We start from the raw sequence: 15,106 nt of genomic DNA, 5'->3' as shown, positions 1-15,106 counted from the left end.
GCAGCAGGTATGGCATTGTCCATAGGTAGATTTTTAGAGAAAATTTAACATCATGGACGGGACTGGGATTTCTGACATAACCTGGCAAGGTGAGACTGCTCCAGACCTCTACAAAGGGTGGGTTTCAGGGGTTTGACAGATTAGATGATGTCCCCAGAAGGTGAGAACCAGGAGCTCAACTGATCCCTATCAGAGACTCAGAGATCAGTTCCTCTACTAATCACACCTAACACTGAAGACCTTTATGGCATGTACCCCATTCGAATGTAAATTCTTTGAAGGCAAGAACTACTTTGTTTGCTTGTGGAATTATTATTTATGCCATTCTATATTTATTAACATGCTATTTATATTAACCATAAAGTGCTTAGCATAGTGTCTAGAACTCTCTAAGTGTATAAATGGTTCCTATCTTTTTTTTTTTTTTAATTTATTTCAAGACAATTGCAGTCTGCTATGGGAAAACACCTAATAGACTGTTAAGAAAAAAACAAAAATATAGCCAAGTTAAATACAAAGCAACTTAGGGAGGAGAAAAGAGGTAATGATGAGGGTAAATCTGGAAATGTCTCTGGCAAAAAATAGCGAACAATTAGTCTACAGACAAGGATATGTTAGAGCTTGTTTTTCTTTCTTTCTTTCTTTCTTTTTTTTTTTTTTGTTTGTTTTGTTTTGTTTGTTTTGTTTTGTTTTGTTTTGTTTTGTTGAGGCAATCAGGGTTAAGTGACTTGCCCAGGGTCATACAGTGTTACACATCTGAGGTCATATTTGAACTCAGGTCCTCCTAACTTCAGGTGCTCTCTCCACTGCACCAACTAGCTACCCCTGGAGCTTATTCTCTAATCAATAATAAATAAGCTTAAGCGCCCACAATATGCGAGCTACTTTACTAAGCTGTGAATTCTACATAATCAAAATGTGAAATTTTCAGTTGCACCAGTCACAGTTCAGAAGCTAGCAAATTCTACAAATCAGGATAATTATTTTATTGTTGATTGTCGATCTAAGAAAATAATCGAGAAAATATGAAAAATGAAGATTATGTTTTACAACTTGTCTTACAAATGTCTTGTTTTTATTTTTTCCCCTGTAGAGCTGACTGTTAAAAACTCACCAGAATTACTGGTTTATGAACATTATCCTATTCTTACTATGTTTCCTGAGCTGTGTTAAACATTGAATGGAGGTGGATAGTCTAAGGGGTGAAGGTATGAAAATTAGAGGCATGATGGGAGAACTGCAGAGGCAGGGAGTGGGGAGAGAGATTGTTGTGCAATGACAACTTCCAAGGAGATCAGCTTGACTAGACTATAGCATTGTGTGGGGAGTAACAGGAAATAAGCCTGCTAATACAGATTGGGATCAAATTGTGAAAGACTTTGAATTTCAAACACAGGAGTTTTTTTTTTTTTATTATTATTATTATTATTTAGAAAACACTAAGAAAGCTATTGAAGCTTCTTGAGCAAAGGAGTGATATAGTCAGAACTATTATTCAGGAATAACTCTTTAGCATCTAGATCTATTTGGGCCACAAGGTGGCACAGGGGATAGAGTGTCAGGTTTGGAGTCTGGAGTTCAAGTCTGGTCTCAGCCACTTACTGATCCTGTACACGTCATTTAACTCTGTTTGACTCAGTTTTTTTCATCTGGAAAGTGAGCCGGGGTGGGGTGGGGGAATGGTAAACTCCTCTCATGTCTCTTTACCAAGAAAACCACAGATGGGGTGATGAAGCGTCTGACATGACTGAGAAACAACCATGAATGATAGGAGATGGAGACACTGGCAATTGAACAATTCCTCTGTGCAGCCCCAAACCTGAACCTTCAGGTTTGTTTGTTATTCAAATATTCCTGTAAAACAAAACAAAATAACAACAAATTTCAAAACAATTCATTTTCTTCGTATCTAATGTATTTTACCTTATGCAATTTGAAAATAGTTTCAAAGCACATAGGTTTGAGTAGACTGCAAAAAAGTCTTTAAACAAACCATTAGAATGAAATAAGAAAAGAATAAATTAAGCATGAATGTTTGCCTTGATCTAGAAGAGTTCCAGGTGATCATTAAGTCAAAAGAAATTATTTATGCCTTTCAGAATTCACAAAACACATAGGGTTATATGACCCAAAATTGAAAGCTAGAAGGGGCTTTCAAGGTAACATAAGCCAGCATCCTTAGTTTAAAGATGGAAAAACTGAATCCCGTCGTCACATGAAGGGGAAAATACAGGATTCAAACCCTGGTCCTCCATTCCAAATTCAGCCTTCATTCCACAGAATTCTATGGCTAATATTTCATGATGACTAAGGGTTAGCCCTTGGACATCCTCTAATCCAGAAATATTCTGCCCTGTAACAGTGCCAGGAATCAATCATTTACCCATTAGTAATCTGGAGTGGCTCATTATTCAGAAGAGTTGGTATTGTTCAGTGAATAGGAATTTTATTTTCAAATGTTTCTTTGGAATCATTTAAATTAAAGTGACAGACCATTAAAATTCCTCAGGCAAATGAGTTTGTTTGTTAAAAGCTAGTGGGAAGTCATGGTATGGGGGATGTTAATTGCTCAGTTAGTTTCTTTCACTCTAGAAGAATGGTTCATGGAAAAAATCACTAGTTAATCCGGGAATCACAAAGGTCTGGGTTCCAGGAACAGGGCAGCCATCAGGACACATGCTGTTAAACTTTCTCTTCAAGTAGGAAGCATAATCCTGCCCTACAGACTGCCAGAGATAGCATAGTGTGAGAGATTGGAAACTGTCCTTGAACTAAGCAAAACTTGTCAGTTAGGGGGCACCGTGGACAGAGCATGGGATAGAGTCAAGGAGATTGGGTTCAAATGCAGCCTCAGGCACTTACTAGCTGGGTGACACCAATTATTTAATCCTCAATTTCGTCATTTATAAAATGAACTACAAAAGGAAATAGCAAACTAACATCTTTTCCAAGAAAATCCTAAAGGGGGCATAAGGAAGAAGACATATCTGAAATGACTGAATAACAATCTATCACAGACTAACTTGTGTGACTCTAGCTCTAGCTCTCAGGGATACAGGAAATCCTCTTAAGAATTTCTGCTAGTCAATGCTGTAAAATTACCCATGCATATAACTTGTAAATAAAAAGCTATTATTTAAAAAAGAAGAAGAAGAAGAAGAAGAAGAAGAAGAAGAATTTCTGCTGCAGAGAATGGCTAGATAACCAGATTGGTAAAAGGAGGTGATACACCTGAGAATTTTTATCCTCCAAATCTACATTTAGTTATTTTGTTCATATCTCTTGGAAAAAGTAGAGGATAACAAAAACAAAGAGAAAGCTAAAATGAGATAGACCTGTCTAATTGTTTGACCAAGGTTTGGAGGGTGTTGTGATATATGTTTTATATTTATATATAATTCCCATTCACTGGACTCTGGGATTAGAAGTTAGCCTGAGGGTGTTTGGAACCATGCAGAAGGAAAAAGTGTATATTCCCTTTCTTTAGCAAAGTCCTGTTACTGAGAGCTATATGAGGAAGTGTAGGAGTCTGGGAGTTGGGGCATCAAAGATGCCATCAGAGGCACCTAGACAGCAGCAGGGGTGCTTGAATCTACAAGTCTGTTTCCTTTGGTCTGAAGTGAATCTCCCTTTGGTTGTCCTTTACAAAACATAGGTGGCACAGTGAATAGAGCACCAGCCCTGAAGTCAGGAGGACCTGAGTTCAAATCTGTTCTCAGACACTTAATCCTTCCTAACTGTGTGACCCTGGGCAAGTCACTTTACCCCAGTTGCCTGAGGGGGATAAAAAGCATAACAAAAATCTTTCTAGATCTATGGTCAGCTTGAAGTGATTGTAGAATTTCCCCTGCATGCTTCATGGGGGAATCTTTGGCTCTCAAAAATCCCCTTTGTTTCCATATAGTCCCATAAGCAGTATAGATGTTCACACTCATTCCTTTCCCCAATTCTAAAGGGAAAAGAGTTTGGCAGAGGTCCCAGGTGAGGTGGCTTGGCTATTGAGATGCTATTGTGCTATTGAGGTTCACCACAGAATACCTGCCTTCTTTTCCCTAATTAAATGAGGCAGTGCTAACAGTAGGGCAGAGTTCAGTTTAACCTTCTTTTAGCCAGGTTAACAGGAACCTGCTTCCTCTCCTCTGAGACTGAACCTGACTTGGGAGTTAATTCATCATTCAAATACTTATTGGACTGACCTGCAATGTGGGCCTTAGCCTCAGGAGGACAGAAGGAAATGACAAGAAAAGGTCACCAAATAGACCTTTTTGTAGTAGCTAGAAACTGGAAAATGAATGGATGCCCATCAGTTGGAGAACGGTTGGTAAATTGTGGTATATGAATATTATGAAATATTATTGTTCTGTAAGAAATGACCAGCAGGATGAATACAGAGAGGCTTGGAGAGAGTTATAAGAACTGATGCTGAGTGAAATGAGCAGGACCAGGAGATCATTATATACTTCAGCAACGATACTGAATGAGGATGTATTCTGATGGAAGTGGATTTCTTTGACAAAGAGAAGATCTAATTCAGTTCCAATTGATCAGAATCAGCTACACCCAGAGGGAACACTGGGAAATGAATGTGAACTACTTGCATTTTTATTTTTCTTCCCAAGTTATTTTTAGCTTTCTGAATCCGATCTTTCTTGTGCAACAAGAAAACTGTACAGATCTGTACACATATATTATATTTAAGATATACTTTAACATGTTTAACATGTATGAGACTGCTTGCCATCTAGGGGAGGGGGTGGAGGGAAGGAAGGGAAAAGTTGGAACAGAAGTGAGTGCAAGGGACAATGTTGAAAAATTACCCATGCATATGTTCTGTCAATAAAAAGCTATAATGAAAAAGGAAAAAAAAAACATAAAAAAAGAAAAGGTCACCAAACTAACAAGGCAGAGAGAAGATCCAAAATAATAACCTTCAATTCCTATCACCTTAAGAGTGGAGGAGCAGGTGGAAATTGAATAAGGGTCAGAACAGAAAATGAGGTTTTCTTAAAGTCGAAGAGGAATTCAATGGACTTACCTGCTACATCCAAAGTTATCCTGAACTTGGTTATCACAATGGAGCAAAGGGGAGCCTGGCCAAACCCAGGGTACTATCAGTCCTGGTCATGAGGAGACCAGAGACAGAACATAGACTAGACAGGACATTGACTAGAGACGACTTGACCCCATTGTGGGCAGTCTCTCTTCCAGTGCCCTTCCTGATTTCACTTAGGGCAAAGATCTGGGGGTTTCCTTAAAGAACAAACTCCAGACCAATAGCTGTGGGCATGGCATCTGAGGCAAACACTGCCGAGGTTCTCAGAAGTGGAAGTTTGAGTCTATTCACTGATTTCCCCTGGCTCTATAATCTCCCTCCTCTGTTGTAGTTTGTACCCTATTACTGAAAACTCCATAAGCTGTTTCCAACAGCTGTGTCTGGGTCTGAGACTAGAACAACAATAGCCCCTGGAGGATATCTATCAGAGGAGGAGGACTTAGCTATACCATTCCCAAAACTTCTGGCGCTAGGTCTCATATTTTCTTTTGTTCCTCTATCGTGCAACAATAAGAGATAATGACATTAATATCTCCCCAGGTAAGATCATATTGGAGGGAAATGGCTTTAAAGCCCCCGGTATATCTAGTGGAATCTCCAGAACAATAGACAAGTTTTTCCTTAATTTGGGAAAAATCTGACATTGAAAAAGGCACATGCACCCTGACTTTTTTCTCCCCAAAAGCCTGCTAACAACAACAAAAACAACAACAACCAAAAAAAAAAAAAAAAAAAAGGAAAGAAAGCTACTTTCCCTCCCCCCCCAATGGGCAGAGTTTAGAAAGGGTGTCTGAATCCAGAGAGAGAAAATAAAAAAGGAATCCCTCTCCTAACTGTGTAGAATTAACTGAATGAAGACACTATCATGGGAATAGAACCTTAAACTATACTTTAATTATGACTTGGGACTTTATAATAACAAGTAGAGTTATAGCTAAAAAATTTGCAGGTGTCTCTCTCCTGTTTCCCACCACCACTTAATTAGCATTTAAGTACCTCTTTTAAAGACTCAGGAACTTCCCCCCCAAAAGGGACAAAGCTTCAGGACCCCCCAAAAGTCAAAGGGGACACCATTTACATCAAATCCAGACAAACTTTCCTGGAAGCCTGGGATATCTCAGCTATAGGAAATGAAAAGGGCTTACCTTAACAGGAGGACAAACAATTTGAGGGCAGGGGGCACCACGTTAGGTGCTAAAATGTTGAGAAAGACACCCCAACAAGAGTAGGGTCCCCAGTGGTCACTGTCTTGGGTTTGGTGAAAGAATTTGCACCCTCAGTCTCCAAGTTAAGGGGTAAAGATTTATTATCTTGCCTAACCGCAGACCAATTTCTAACGAAATTTTAGCAAAGGGAATTTAGCAAAGAGCTGGAAATAAAAAAGGTATTAAGCTGCCTGACAGTGGGCTCAAGTTCTAAAGGAGTTTTAGCAAAGAGTCAGAATCAAGGAGATAATTTTGGAGGAAAGAGAAATAAAGATTAGATTGCTAGGCTAATAATTATGATTTAGAGGTACAATTGAGAAGTGGTAGTTCCCATCATTGAGTTCTACAGCTCGTTGATCAATAGATTGGCAAGCATTGTTTTTGGCTGGGTATCCTTAAGCTTTTTTAGGCCTTGCAACTTTCTCATCAATTTCCTTCTCCAGCTTATTTTACAGAAGAGAAACTGAGGCAAACAAAAGTTAAATAACTTGCCCAATAAGCATCTGAACTGGATTTGAGCCCAGCCTTCCTGACTCTGGTCCCCATACTCTGGCCACTGCACCCCCTAACTGATAGATTTTTTTCTGATTTTCCAATCTTTCTGACTCCAGGACTTTCCAGATCTCAGACCTGGCATTCTATTCACTATCCCACAAGCTGTCCATAGATATAGTTTGACCCAGATGGGACTCAAACCCACATACTGTCACAAAGAGATTTATTTTTGTTCTCTCTCTCCTGGGAGCCAAATTTTAGGTAAGATGTTGCTCAGCTAGAGAAAGTCCAGAGAAGAAGGAAAATAAATTAGTGAAGGACTTTGAGCTTATTATATCTCATGAATTGCAATTTAAGGGATTGGACATGCTTAGACTGAAGAAGAGCAGACTCTTTCCTGTCTTTCAACCAGATCTCTATACTTCCCGGTCCCAATAGAGTATAAGATCTTTGAGACCAAGTTTTATTTCAATTCAATCTTTCTATCACCACAGTTTAGTACAGTGTCTCAAATCTAATAAGTTCTAAATAAATCTTTTTTGATTGATTTCCTGAATCAAGGGTGACATGGTAATTGTCTTTATATAGCCAAAGGTCTACTTCTTGAACCTATAGTGATCTATCAGTTTCTCCTTCTTCAGGAAAGTCTTCCTTATCTTTCTAGCAAATTGGATGAGAGACCTAGGGAGATTTACCTTAGAGAAGAAAAGACTTGGGGATACGAGTATTTTGTTCAAGCATATGAAAGATTGTCATGCATGGATGGATGGATAATTACTTAATAGAGCCACAGTCTTTAGGACTTATCTTCATGAATTCAAATATATCCTTAAATACTTGCTACATGTGTGACCCTGGCCAAGTCACTCAGCCTAATTTGCCTCAGTTTCTCTGTCTATAAAATGATCTGGAGAAATAAATGACACACCAATCCAGTATCTCTGCCAAGAAAACCCCAGATGGGGTGATGAAGAGACAGACATGATTGAAACAATATGGCTATAGTAGGAATTAGATGTGTGGTTAGTCTGAAATGGAAAACTAAGAATGATAGCATCGGCTTTTATATCAATGCCAGAAGGAAAATATCTAGTGACTAGAGTTTTCCAGTAGTAGAATGGTGTGCTTAAGTAGATTGATGTACTTACTTTGTTGGAAGTCTTCTGGCCCAGGCTGGAAAACTACTTACAAAATATTCCTTTTGGGATTGGAACAGATGGACACTCAGATCTCTTCAATATTAAAATAATCTGAATCTGTGATCCAATAGGGCCTTGCGATAATAGATTATTCCATTCAAAAAGTTTGGGTTCAAATCCTACCCTGCCAGTAACCAGCTTTGTGGTTCATCACTTCCTTTCTCTCAGTTTCCACCTCATTAAATAAAAGAAATAGAGGAGAGGGTTGGCTTACCTGATCATCACAATCACTTCCAGCTCTTCCCTTTCTGTGTGTCTAAATGCCTTTCTGATGTGCCCACCACTAAGGCAAATCCTCAGGTATTGGAGCTGTAATAGCAAGCCTTTGAAAGCCTGAAAATGAAACCTGCAAAGCTCCCAGCATGGGAGGATTTAATAATGTAGAAGTTCCTCTTTGAATAGAAAATGTCTCCTAAAAGATTCTACTTTATGCAAGTTCAGGCTCAACTCAGCTAGATCCTCCTGCCTAACTTTGAATTTGCATCCTAGTTATCCAGGCTCCCTTTACTGATTGCCTGAAAAATAGGTCCCAGTTGCAATGTCTCTGTGCATCATCTTGCCTCAGTGGCTGAAATCTTGTGTATTATGCTAAACAAGAAAGGTAAAAGTAGGTGGCCAGTCCTCTGAGAAGTGGCAGGAATCTAGGGAAAAGCCTTCTCCTAGCAAATCTATGTTTGAAATTCCATATCAGTACTACTGTCCCTTTGGTTCAAGTCAAAGAGACAGATAGTGAGTGGTTAGAACAATGAATCTGGAATCAGAAGACAGGACTGACCTCAAATCTGACCTCATACTCTTAGCAGTTGTGTGATTCAAAGCACTTAACTTCTCTGACTCAGGTTCCTCATTTATATAATAGGGATAATAATAGCACCTACATCCAGAAATTTTCATGGGAATAAATATGAGATAATTCTTGCAGAATTATTTTTCAGAACCTTAAAAATGCTACTTAGTAGGATATTAAGAGGAGCATTAGAGCATGAGACATGAGTTCTAATCCTATTTAGTAAGACTATTTATTAGTTGACTAGAAGACACATAAATGTTCTATACTTGTTTCTTCATCTGTAAGATGGAGAAATTAGAATACTGATCTTACCTAAATTTTGTGTAGATATAGTAGTAACAGCAGCAATTAATATTATCTATTAATAATATTAGTTATAATAGCAAGGATAATTTAATCTATTGAATTTTCTATAAAAAATCAACTTTATATCCATTATTGACTTTAAGTCTCACAATGAACCTATGAGCTTAGATGTATGTAGAATATAGATTATAACTAGCAATTGGCCTTTCCCAAAAATTTGAAGTAATCTTAAAGGTCATTTGATTGACCATTCTTACTGATTCTTACTCTCTTTCCAAACCTGAAGGCCATGTTCCCTCACGAAGGGATTCTTAAACTTCTTTCACTTGCAACCTTTTTATTTTTTTATTTTTTAATTTTTTTTTGCCTGAGAAATTTTTATGTGACCCCAGGCACATAGGTATATAAAATGATGTACAATTCAAATATTTACTGAGAATAAATCATATTTTTGCAATCCTCACATTTAGTCATGAGACCCCATATAGGGTTGTGAGCCACTGTTTAAAAAATTAAGCCCTACATTATCTCCCTGCTGCTGCTATACATCAATGGTTCTCAAAGTGTAGCCCAAAGAATCCTGGGGATCTCTGAAACTCTTTCAGAGGGTCCAGAAATTCAAATCTCTAATAGGGTAATTATCTCTAAAACAAAAACTCAAGCAGATCTTCCATAATTTTTAGTAGTATAAGAATACTGAGAACAAAGATTTGAGAACTACTGGTATTTTACCAATAAGAAGGTCTACAAATGGCTTTTTACAGAACTAAACAAGAAAGCAAACAAACAAATGAATATATAAATAGATAAATAAAATTAATGGGTGAGTGGATGAATGGATGAATGGATAATAAATAAATAGATAAATTAACAAATAAATGCAGACTACCCAAACAGAAGTTAATCATGGAACGAAGACGGTAGAAGTGAGAAGAACTGGGAAAGATTTCTTATAGATATGAATAAGCTGAGTTTTGAAGGAAATTAGGACATCTGGAAGAGAGAGGTGACAATGAACATAGATTTTCAAGTCACATTTTTTATGTAAAAAGTCAGAGTTGGAAGATAGAGCTTTGTGTCTCAGGATGAGTAGGATGACCATTTTTGTTGGATTTTAGATTGTGTGGAGGAGGAGAAAGTTTAAGAATAATGGAAAAGTAGTAAGGATTTGATTTGTGAAGGGCTTGAAAAGCCAGAGAGAACTTTATATCTGATTCTGGAGATAATATGCTAAAGATAACAAATATACAATAGTGTTAATGAAATTTTTTGAGCCGATCCTTATAATCTCACAGATCTATTTTCAGACAAAAAAGGAAGTGAGGATAATCTGGAAGGATTTAGAATACAGGAAAGAAACTAAGGTTTCTATAGTTAATTTATCCTGTATGAATGTTATTTTGTTTTACTTTCTCCTTAAAGACAAATCAGCAGAAGTCTTCCTACCTATATTTCTTTGAAATATCTGGAATCTGACAGGTTACCAGTAGCCCGAATTCAGTATAAAATACACTCCAAAGACTGGTATTATAATGAGTATATAGACTCAGCTTGCTATCTGAGGAAAGAAAGAGGTAAAGGAGAGAGAAAGAAAAATTTGGAACACGAAGTCTTACAAATATGGAAAATGTTTAAAAGGATTGTACATATATCAGATTGCTTGCTATCTTAGGGAAGAAAGAGGTAAAGGAGAGAGAAAGAAAAATTTGGAACATGAAGTCTCACAAAAATGAATATTTAAAATTATCTTTATGTGTATTTGGAAAAAAAAAATTAAACATAAAGGTACAGTATTCCAAAATGGAATGGCCCATATTGAGTGGTGGTGACCTTCCCCTTCATGGAGGTCTTCAAGATACTATTTGTGAATGTTAGAATGGGATGTATTGGTTGGACTAGATGACCATAAATATCCTTTCTTACTTGTAGATTCTGTGATTTCTATGGCAAAAGAAAGTGGATGGCTTATTTTGGTACTATGTATGCTGCTGGAAACACACCACCTCAGTAATATGGCCTATTTATTAAAGCTAGGTGATCTAGGCTGTGTTATTATAGGAAATGTGACATGAGTCCTCATCATTATGATTCATTAGTCAGTGAAACTCTAAGAATATTTCACTTTGGTTGCTTCCCCTTACCAATATTCAAAGAAAACCTATTACCATTGAAAAAATTGTACAAAAATTGCTTCCTTGGCAAACGGCTCAGGAAATATCTATTTAAATTGTCTAATTAGGATGGATCATAGGACTGGAAATAAAATGAAAGGATTATCTTGTCTATTCCCCTTAGAGTCTGGGCTGAATTATTTCAGTGCTCCAGATGTTGTCTCCCTTCTTGATTCTTTTCAACCTCAACATTGTCCAAGGCTGTGAAAAGTTTGTGAATTTGGGTAGAAGTGGGGTGGGGATGGAGAAAGTGAAGTATATGATCTCTAAGGATGGTTATTGCTCTCAGTCAGTCAATAAACAATTATTAAGCACCTAATGTGTACAGCCAGGAACTATGATAAATATTGGAAATGTAAATAAAAAATTGGAAAAAAGGTTCCCTTAAGGAGCTCACAATCTAATCTATTATGTCTCTATATACTATATATTTGAATATATACCTTATACTATGTGTCTATATACTATATACTATGTGTCTATATACTATATATTATGTATCTATATACTATATGTATATAGTATATAGCCTAAATAGAGTAGTAGTCTAAATATTTGAGAGGATTGGAGATTAGCTATGAAGGAAATTAGAAGGTACCATTGAATAGCATGGTAAAGCAGAAAAAAAAAAAGGGATGGAAGCTTGAATACTGGCCCTGTCAGTTACTAATTAAGTGATTCTGTGGACAAGGCACTCACACTATCTGGAGCCCAGTTTTCCCTGAAGGTATAAATAGCAATTTTTGCTCCTGGGACAAGTGGTGTGAAATCACATTCAAATTAACTTCTCAAGATGATTTTAGTCAAGAAGGGCAATGACCTTGAGATACCACCACAAAGCTCCTTCTGGGAAGGCCACAACTAGATGGGGGATAGGAAGATAGCTGAGTAGAAGAAACAGAGAAATTAGGACATGTGGTAAGGGAGATCATGGGAAGATGAAGCCCTAGATACTCAGTTGTAGATATGTTAGGCCACAGTTCTCTTTTATTGTCCTGATTCAGTTTCCCTAATTATCCTGATTCACTCCTGCCTCAGTTTCCCTGCTTCTCAGTTCTGCAAAACCTCTCCTCCCTCTTTATCAGAATATTTGATAAGGATAAAAGATCTTATTATGTTTTAGAATATCAGAATGCCTCTCCCCATCCCAAGCTATTGCAATGTCTGATACTGTCTTATCAAGATGCCTCTCTCTATCTCCAGAGTGCCTCCCCCTGATTATGTCATCCCATCTCCAATGGCTCATCCCACCTAGTCGAATCCTGTTCCTGCTCTCAATTCCCTGACTCCACCCCTGCCTCAGTCTACCCTCTGCATCTGAGCCACATGTATATATGTCATTGAGAAATCTAATTGCTGGATTCTTGGAGACGATAGTCTCATTCAGCCCTGGGACCAAACATGGATCCATCTGTCCCAGTATATCTCACCATTTAATAAATTATTGAATATTCTCTAATCTCTGTCTTGCTCAGTTTCTCCAGCATTACAGATATAGATCTGATTTTCTCATTTCTAAAATAAGAATTGAATAAATTGAATAAACTTTATTTTTAAACCTCTGCATTCTATGAGTATCTGAACGAACTTCTCCACCCCAACATATTTTATACTGTCTACCTTAAATTCCTACTATTGTATTATTATTCATTGCTTTTAAACTCATGTTTTATGTTTATTAGAATTCTCAGATGAAATATATAAGCAGTGAAAAGCAAATAAACAAACAAAAGCATATTAGTGTCCATCTTTGTTGAAAATCTTTTTGAAAACACTTGGATAATATCTGAAAAGTCATTTCTTAAAATAGTCTCTGTCCTCAATGAACTTACATTTTACTGGAGTAAAATAAGGAGAGGTGGGATTGGAGAGCAGCATTTACAGAGATAAATAAATACTAAATACACATGATCCAAATTTCCTACAAAGGGAATGCAAACATCTGAACAATTCAGAAAAGCACATCTTGTAGGAAGGGAAAGAAGATAAGCTTTGAAAATTGGAAGGATTGACAAGGGGTGGAGAGAGGGAATTTCTTTTTAGGGTTTTTGTTAATTGAAGTTTAGGAAGCTCCAAAAACTTGTTCACTTCCAATAAAACTTAGATCCATTGGGACTTAAGTTCACTGAATTCTGATATAGCTGGTGTAGTATCTCTAAGGTAAAGAACTTTAAAATTCCCTTTCAAATGGTCTAATGGGGATTTCTGTTATTCAGAAACAATATCAAAATAATGCTTTGGTGAATTTACTGTGAATGAATTTGACATATCGGTTGCAAAATTGAAAAAAATATGTTAGGTTTGTCTAGGATGAGATTAATACCTGAATTTTTTCCCCTAAAATCTGAACTGTTTGAAGAAAATTGGCCATCCCCCAAAGCTCAGCCCAACTCTCAGTCTCCCTCAACAACTGTCCCATATACCTCAGACAGGTGGAAATTTTGTTCCCCAGCCCCAAGGCATCCAATTGATAAGCTTTATGTTGTTGTTTTTTTTTTTTTTGTTTTTTGTTTTTCAATTTTCAGAAGAAAAAAAGTTATTGTTTATTTTGTTTTTCAACTTTATGTGAATAATTGGATCTGAATAAGCAGCCTTTAGTATTCATTCTTTACTAAATAGAATGGTAGTCTCAGATTTCTAAGGAACCTTAGAGTTTGTCAAATCCAGCTCACATCTACCACCATCTCTGACAAATTGTTTAATCCATTCTAAATATGAAGACTTCCAATGATAAAGAACTCACTACTTTCCAGGGCAGCCTATTTCATATTTGGGTAGTTCTAATTGCCAGGAAATTATTTTATTTCTGTTTCATATAAAACATAAATCCAACTCTATGAAACATCTGCTGATGTCTCCTAGCTCTACACTGTAGGACTAAACAAAGTTTTTTTTTTCTTTCTTTAAGAAACCTTTTATGTCATAGAATTTCCATGAAGTGTAATAATAAATCATAAACTAAAGTTAAGAAGGAAATGAGAGGATATAATCCAACTTCCTGCCTGCCTTTCTCTCTGTCTCTGTCCTTAACTCTTTCTCTGTCTCTCTGTGCATCTCTGTCTCTCTGTATCTGTGTTTCTGCCTCTGTGTGTCTCTGTGTCATTTCCTCTCTTACGAGAGGAAACCTCTCTGTCTCTGTCTCTGTCTCTGTCTCTATCTCTGTCTCTGTCTCTGTTTCTCTGACACTGTCACTCTGACTCTCTCTCTCTTTCTCTCTCTCTCTTTCTCTCTCACAAATGAGGAAACTTATGATCAAGGAACACTTTGGCAACTGGCTTATCTTCACACAGTAGTTATTGTCACAGCCAAGACTTGAATCTTGTTCTGAATCAAAATACAATGTGGCTGTTGCTCTGTGTGTTTTCCTATTACATCCCAATAAGTCTTAAATCTTACTCCACAAGCCCTATGTGTCAGTAAAGGACTTAATTATCAGCTAATGTTTTTGCAGGGGAAAATAGGCTGATGGTAGCAGAGATAACTATGTTCAACTGTCCAGCACTAATAGTTAATGGCTCTATGCACCTGAGCAGTTTATTCACCCCTTTTGACCCTCAGTTTTTTCAACAGTAAAATTGGTTCAATAATACTTCTAGTAAGTCAACAAGTATTTACAGCATTCACTATTGACTTTACAGAGTTGCTGTGAAGAAAAGACTTTGAAAACATTCTGTGCTAGAAATCCCAGGTACTGCTAAAGCATCCAATTAAGGCAGGACCTTAAAGGGAACCATTGGACTTCTTAACAATTAGGTAAGGAGAGGACTTAAATTTGCCTCCAATGTCATTTTTTATTCATGCTATTAGGCAACAAATGCCTGGGTGAATGAGGCGCACATTATAGAATTCTTTAAAATATATATATATAATGAAAGCAAATCAACAAA

Source organism: Antechinus flavipes, chromosome 2 (genome assembly GCF_016432865.1).
Source record: "Antechinus flavipes isolate AdamAnt ecotype Samford, QLD, Australia chromosome 2, AdamAnt_v2, whole genome shotgun sequence".
Lineage (NCBI taxonomy): Eukaryota > Metazoa > Chordata > Mammalia > Dasyuromorphia > Dasyuridae > Antechinus > Antechinus flavipes.
Note: the sequence above shows the minus strand (reverse complement) of the source record.